The sequence below is a fragment of the Oratosquilla oratoria genome, chromosome 1 (genome assembly GCF_046742065.1).
Source record: "Oratosquilla oratoria isolate Oo_2021 chromosome 1, ASM4674206v1, whole genome shotgun sequence".
NCBI lineage: Eukaryota > Metazoa > Arthropoda > Malacostraca > Stomatopoda > Squillidae > Oratosquilla > Oratosquilla oratoria.
The window spans coordinates 58,562,686-58,571,030 of record NC_134777.1 but is presented as its reverse complement, the minus strand read 5'-3'; positions in this window follow the sequence as shown (position 1 = coordinate 58,571,030).

Genomic DNA, 8,345 nt, shown 5'->3' with positions numbered 1-8,345 from the left:
ATGTTTATAAATGGAGATACAGAGACTGACACTATGAGTGCAGCTCCAACCCCATATATTACATTTAGATAAATTCTCTCACATACATACCCAAAGGACAGCAGCTAATTGGTTTTTAGCCTGGCAGACAAGTCATATGAGGAGAGACTAAAAGAAGTAGATCTGCCATTATAAAAAGATGGAAGAAAAAGTGATGACCTAATTATATTCAGGTTGCAAATGGAAATGGGTAAACTACATTGACAGAAGAGATCTCTTGATTGGATGGGAGAGCTTCATGAGGGAATGAAAACAAATTGAAAAACATCAAATGTCTAAAGGATGTGAAGAAATTTGGTTTTCCACATCTGTCTATAGACCAAGGGTTTAAGGCTTATAAGTGAGGTAGCCAAGTCAAAATGTAAGTACCCACTCCCATCCTTTTCACTAATGCCAATTCCACTCCCATCCACTATCTTTCCTTTCTGCACATCTTAGCTCCCTGTATCCCGCCCACTACTCTGGGTCAGAAGTAATGCAGTAGGACACAGTACATTCACAGCAAGGCAGCTTCCCTTAATTGGTGACCCCTCTCTCCATCCCCTCATACAGAAAAAGAGAAGACAGAGAAATCCCTTCAGGCTGGATCAAAATATTGTTTACATATAACTATTACCTATCCCTATAATCTTTCTTGCATTACAGTATCATCTATACACAACCATTCTCCACTCACCCGTATCTCCTGCCTTCTCCCTTTCTTGCTCAACAGATATTCCCCTCTTTCTCAACACCCCTTTCACCTCATCCATCCATTTGGTTCACATGCAGAATTGTTACTCCAGAATGCCCACATGAAGAATCATCACCTCATGAGATCCCACCTAAAGAATTGTCACCCCAGTACACTGAATATCAACAGTGGAGTAAAGATTAAGGTAAGTTAGGTTAGACTAGGTTAGGTTAGGCTTGGTTAATTTAGGTTAGGTTGAATGGGGGTTATGCTTATTGTCATCAACTTATACAACTGAAGAATTGTAAACCCAGAATGACCCACATGAAGAATTGTCACTCTGTCGAAGTCTGGGGTGACAATTCTTCATGTGATCCATCCATTTCATCCTCAGTCATCCCCATAAGTTCACTCCCTTCACCTGTGCCTTCCACACTTCTTTCATTAATCTTTATTCACTCATACTTCCATGTGTCCAAACCATCCTAATACATCAGCCCTATCTGCCATCTCCTTTTCTACCCCAGCTCTCCTTATCTCATTTATCACTCTGTTCAACCTTGTCACCCCTACCATACTTCTCAGACATTTCATCTCAAACACATTTCAACTTTTCGTCTCTGCCTTTCTTAAATTCAATGTTTTTGCACCATACAGTGCCAGGGACACAATCACCTGTTCATGTAGTCTCCTCTTTGCATACATTTCCATGTGCTTATTTCTTATAATAATCTTTAATCCCTCAAGGCATTTACTTGCCTCTCTCAGTCTACAGTTTACTTAACTGCCACTCCCTTTCCTGCCACATGCAACCCCAAATACCTAAAGCTATCCACTTCCTCCAGCATCTCTCCTTTAAGACTTCCAACTCACTGCCACCTTCTACCCTTGTACATCTCTTCACCTTACTTTTACCCACATTTACCTTCAACTTTCACCTATTGCATACTCTCCAAATCTCTGTCCCTAACTCCCTTAACTCCTCTGACCCTGCCACAAGTGCAGTGTCATCAGCAAACAACAATTGTCATTTTTCTCCATTTTCTTTAACCATCTCCACTCCTCTGCCCATTACTCTAGCTTTTTCCTCCCACACGACCCCATCCATGTACACATTGACCAGCCATGGTGACATGACACATCCTTTTCACAGTCCCACCTTTACCTCAGACAATTTGCTCTCTCCGTTTCCAATTCTAACAAAGGCTCTACTACTCTCAAAAACACTCTTGACTGTCCTTAACAGTTTTCCCCCAATCCCATATATCTGCAAAACCTCCCACAGTGCCTTTCTGTCTTCAGTGTCATAAGCCTTTTCCAAATCCATAAAAGCCCAAAAAACATCCTTAACTTTTCCTAAAGCTTTCTCATATATATCTGCTTTACCACAAAAATCTGATCCATGCAACCCCTACCTTTCCTAAACCCACACTTCCTCACCAATTGCTCCCTCTGTTTCTCACCTAATCCTCTCAATTTAAATTCTCTCATATGCCTTCCCAACTACACTCAACAAAATGATTCCTCTGAAACTACTACACTCACATTTGTCCCATTTTCTCTTGTAAAACAGAACTATACAGGCACTCCTTCAGTCTTCTAGCACTTTACCCTCCCTTAGACACACATTAAACAACCTCATTGGCCAGTCCACCATTACTGTTCCTCCCTTCTTCAAACACTCCATATGCAGCCCATCTAACCTACAGTAGATGCCTTAACTGTTCTCATTTTCAAAACTACTTGTGCTTCATCTCTTCTTATTTCTCCTACATTTTCCTCTCTCCTCACCACCATTTTCTTAGCACTTCCCTCTGCCACCACCAATCCCTCCCTATCCTCCTCCACATTCAACAGCTCTCCAAAATACTCTGCCCACCTTCCTCTTACTGCCTCTTTTGTTAACATCTGCCCATCTGTGGCTTTTACCTTTTCTTCTCTACTTGACTCACCTCCCCTTCCTCTCTTGATATCCTTCCAAAACATCATTTTATTAATTACTTTCAAAATTTTCTGTCATACTCCCCCCCCATTTTGCATCTACTATCCTTTTTTTTTTTTTTTTTTTTTACCTCTCTTTTTCCTTTGTACCTCTCGTGTGTTTCTCTCATCCTACTTTGCAACCACTCCCTAAATGTTCACTTCTCTTCCTCAACCTTCTTCACTTCATCATCCCACCACTCACTACCCTTCCTTCTATTCTCTCCCAACCTCCTTGTTTCACATACCATCTTTGCACACTTTATCACTCCCTCCTTGAAACAGCCCCATTCCTCCTCCACTAGAGCCTTCACCATCTCCCACACATCTCTCATCTTCTCATGGTACTCATGTTCCTTTCCTTCTCATTTAAAGTTTACTCAAAGCACTTCTCCACCTTCTGCCTCTTTCCTCTTTCTCCACTCTCAAGTTACCTTACACCAAAAAATTATCCGATATTCCCCCATTCTCTCCCCTAAGATCATGGACATCCAGAACTCTTCCTGCTCTTTTCCTGGATACTACTACATAGTCCATTAATGCCTTATCAACCACCCTTCTATCCACCACCCTCTCCCATGTGTACTTGTGCTTGACCTTTTTCCTAAAGTGTTAGCTATCATCAACTCTTTCTAAACACATCTCCACCATTAACTCTCCACTATGATTTTTACCTGGCACCCCACTCACCCCAACCAATAGACATCTCCTACTCTAGCATTGAGATCTCCCAAAACCACTACATTAACATCCCTCCCAAAACTCTTTAAGCACCCATTTAAATCTATCCAAAAAGCCTCCCTTCCCAGTTTCACCTTCATCCACATTAACCTTGAGGACACCCACTTCCACTCCACCACACTTACCTATCTCACTTTTTCCATACAGATACATATACTTGGAATATACGAGTTTAAGTATGAAAACTGGAGATTAAAGAGATATAGCCCAAGTTGGAATCATATATGAATTTGAAGCTAGGTATGATAATTGGAGAATAAGAGCCAGGACCCTACAGTTGTTGCTCTTCCTGTATACCACAATTAGGAACATGCATGTGAACAGTGCGTGGCCTATAGCCATTTCAGAGGAGAGTCAAGTACTTCAAATAAACTTCATTCAAATGAAGGCCACTTTATGGGTATTGACAATGTACATGAACAAAATGTCAATGGGCTAACTCCTACTCACCTCTAATTCCATTTACATTGTCTTTAGGGTTATATATTACAACTCACCAGAGAAATATTCTATAGCTGGTAATTGATAGTATAAGATGTAAATACCCAATTATTATCAGTTTAATTGCTTAGAATTAACCACATGTTGCTCATATACTGCAAGTTTCCTTGCAGCTGCATGCCTGTGGAAGTGCAATTAGCTTCTTAGTTCCTACAGTGTGCAACTATATACAAACATATCCTCTTCTACCTAATGGCTATGGTCCAAATTCATTGATGATTCTGATATAGGCTACTGAGTAACATTGGGTCCAACATAACATATAACTAGGGAGAGGAGGAGGAGGTGGAGGCAGTTGCAGTAGTGTAGTCACATGCTGTCAGTTCTCTTATTGTTTTAAAAGTGAAAAAATAATGATAAAATAATCTATACATAAATAGAAATAAAATTAATAGAGAATGATCTTAGGCCTAGTCCAGAGACTGAATGCCAATCTCTGAGTTGCACCTCCAGATGGAGATGGTGTCAATTGATTTTGGATGAGTGGCAGAAAGAGATTCTTTCTGATGTCCATTTCATTGGACCACCACTTGCAGGTACCAATCCCAGTTACCAGACACAGATGAATACAGTACAGTGGGTATGAAAAGCACTTGCATAATGAGATAAGAAAATTTATTCCCTTTCATTCTAAAGCTAATTTCAGAGCTCAACTCTTCCTTTTGTTTCTTTACAGCTGAGGAAAATAACCCCACATTTCTTTGCTTTGGTTCTAGGGGAAAGAAGCTCAACATTAATAAGAACGGGTTGGCAATACCACAGTGTGGGAAAAAAAGATACTGAAAAAAGTTCTCTATATACATAGCCTTGTAAAAATTAACCTAGATGCATATAAATGAAGAAAAAATCCTTTGCATGCATATTTCCTAATCTAAACACACCCATGCAAAAATTTGTTATCTTACATGACTTTGTTGATGAAATCAACACAGATGTAGGATCACAATCTAATTTGTGATTCCATGAATAAGTTTTTCATACACTTGGAAGAACATATGATTGTTAAAAGAAATATATACCATCATAATTAAAAGATGGGGTATTATCCTCTGAGATATTTCTGCAATCATTACAGCTCAAAAGCAGGTCAAACTGGTTTGAGGGAAGGTGATGCAGGCAGTGTAAACAACTTAAAATTAATCTATCTTTTAATAAAGTCACACCAGAAAAATAGATTAAATCAAAGATGTAATACTGTTTAATTAACATATTTTTGCCAGCTCTTCACTACAAGCTGGCCAAGATAAGAGTGAATTCATAACTACTAAAAAAGAAAAATATTGATTTCTTTCACATGAAAGTTGAATGGCATAAAAAACCTGCTACATTATAATTCAAATGACCATGCTAAGCATTACCCTATTCAAAGACAATTTAATAAATTCACTGAAAGTTCTGGTGTCTTTATCAGCTTACAAAATAAGAGAAATCATGAAAGTCTGCAATCTCACATTTGTGTCTACTCCAGATCAAACTGCCACACCAAAACATACAGTGCCCACCATTGGGGTATTAAGGAGAATTAAAAAAATAATAGCAATAGAATAAATAAATAATAATAATGCTAATAATAATAACAATAATAATAAAATTAAATTATAATATGTGTATATATATATATATATATATATATGCAACAGTAATCACAAAAAACACGTGAATAAAGATTTTTGCTTGTAACCACGAGGAAATTAAAGATCGGAATACTGAACGTTTTCGTCTATTAAGACATTTTCAAAGTACATAGTGTCACAACAAAGTATAACTTAAATACAATAGTATAGAAAACAGGAGAGGTCACTCAACGTAAATACGTAAGGATTATCTTACAAAGAAACAAAAATATAAATAAAAACAATAAATAAAATGGGTGAAAATTGAAACAGGTGATAAAATGTCACTCAGCATAAATACATAAGGATGACAATTGACAAGATGATAAAAGGATATTCAACATAAATACATAAGAAATATCCTACAAAGAAACAAAATATAAATGATAATAACAAGAAATAAGAATGGTGACAATTGACACATGTGATTCAACATAAATACATAAGGATTGTCTTACAAAGAAACAAAAATAGAAATAATAATAAAATATATACATATACATACATACATATATATGTGCACGCATGCACACGCATACATATATATAATAGAAAATAATAATAACAAGAATAAATAAATATAAATGGGTGACAGTTGAGTGACCTCTCCTGTTTTCTATACTATTGTATTTAAGTTATACTTTGTTGTGACACTATGTACTTTGAAAATGTCTTTATAGACGAAAACGTTCAGTATTCCGATCTTTAATTTCCTCGTGGTTACAAGAAAAAAAAAAATATATATATATATATATATATATATATATATATATATATACAAATATATATATATATATACAAATATATATATAAATATATATATATATATATATATATATATTAATCACTGGTTGAAAAGAACTTAATCTCTGCCCATAATAAACCATAGTGCTCTGCACTTCAATAGACACCAGTCACTGAATCTCTTCATGTCCTAGTGAATAAAAGAAAGACATTTTCATTTGGCAGTCATATTTGTACAGTTCTTGATCTTCACTTAAAAAGAGATAACTGGTTAGAATAATTTGCTCCTATTTGTACTTGGCCATTATTAATGAATGGTGCTACCATGGCCGACACTTACATTTGACCACTATTCTGTGGCCGGTAGAATTAGAGACTAACAACTGCTACAACCACTACAATAAACTTTTCTCACACATATGCTAGTTTGCAAGGTATTTCTCATTATGACTTAGTGGCATCTTTACTTTATCTCAATGTGTCTAACTCTACCAGGAAAGCCTTGGATGTTTTAGGAACTGTCAAGGCTTATTGCTTGTGTACTGGATGGGGTGTCACAAGGTGGATCCCTAGTTCATAACAGAAAATAATTGTCAATCATTATATAGGATTTTCTTTAAAGGTGAACAAATCAGGGGGGTATCTAATGATGAATGTTCACAATGTTCATCTGGGTGAGGGTAGCCCAGTATTTGCTAAAATGAAACTTGTGGATCATACCAAATTAACTAAATTATTAACTTGTCATGGAATTACATAAATAAAATTAGCCTTACCCATCCACATCATGATATTCCTCTTATTTGTAAGAAACTTCTGAAGGAACACAAATTAAATAATATCCAAACAGTAGGATTAGGGTAAGCAAACATCTGTTTTGACTTCACACACCATTAAAATAATTTCATTGTAACTTTAGTTAGGTGACAATCTGTACCATGAGAAGGGTACATCATGGATAAACTGGCAGTATTGCTGGGGAAGAAATGTGATGCAATTTTCACCTGGTCTAAGCAGAGAAAAGTGAAAGGCATGAGTGAAAGGTGGATAAAGAGTGAGGATTTCTCTCTCCCATGCCAAGCTACCAAACTGTGGGAAATGGTGTGCATTGGGAGAAAAAAAAAAAGTTGCCATAATATCTGAAACAACAGTCCTCATATCAAGTTTGTAGATCACTTGTACTTGTATAAGAAGTACCACCTGTTATTTAAAATATGAAGTCTAAACACCCTCTCCCCAATTCCCTGCCTGCCTAAGTCTTCCATATCTATTGGTCCAGAATAGACCTTTTCAGATTATTTATAGAGGTAAGGGAAGTGAACAAAAGAGTGCTGGGTGAAGGTTTGGTATTGGGGGGTGAGAATGGAAGGACACAGCAAGTGAACCAATTTTAATTTGCAGATGACACTGTGCTTGTGGTTGATTCTGAGGGGGTGCTTGAAACATTTGGCAACTGAGTTTTGAGGAAATTATGAGAAATGAGTTTTATGAGTGGTGGTTGTGGACAGTGCTGGATTGATGGGATGTGCATGGAATGATGATGGTGACAAATCGAATGCAAGTGTGAAGTGGAGTTATAGGTATTTGGGATTGCATGCACCTATGGGTGGGGGGCTGGATGTGAGGGTGAACTATAGAGCAGAGTGATGAGTGTTGTGAGAGGTGGGTATCAGAGAATTATTGCAAGGAAAGGGTTGTGTGAGAGAGTGCTTTTACAATGGGGACTTGGAATGTAGAAGAATTTTTTAGACAATGTGTGTAAGAGGTATGGGTCTTGCAAAAGATGAATAAGGTGAAAGATGTAAGGGTCAGATGGGGAGTGTGGGTGGAAAGAGAGCTGTTGGATATGGATCATGGTGCTGAGGAATAAAGGCGGAATAGCAAAGTGTATGGGGTGAGCTGGGGATAAGAGTGGGACCCCAAGAGTGAGATGGATAGCTGGGATGGAGGTAGGAGGGCTTTGGGTGCAGAGAATAGGAATGAAGAGATCGTGAAATGGGGGAATGGATCAGCCCAAAGGGAGGTTATTTTTATTTGCTTTACAAGTTGAGTGG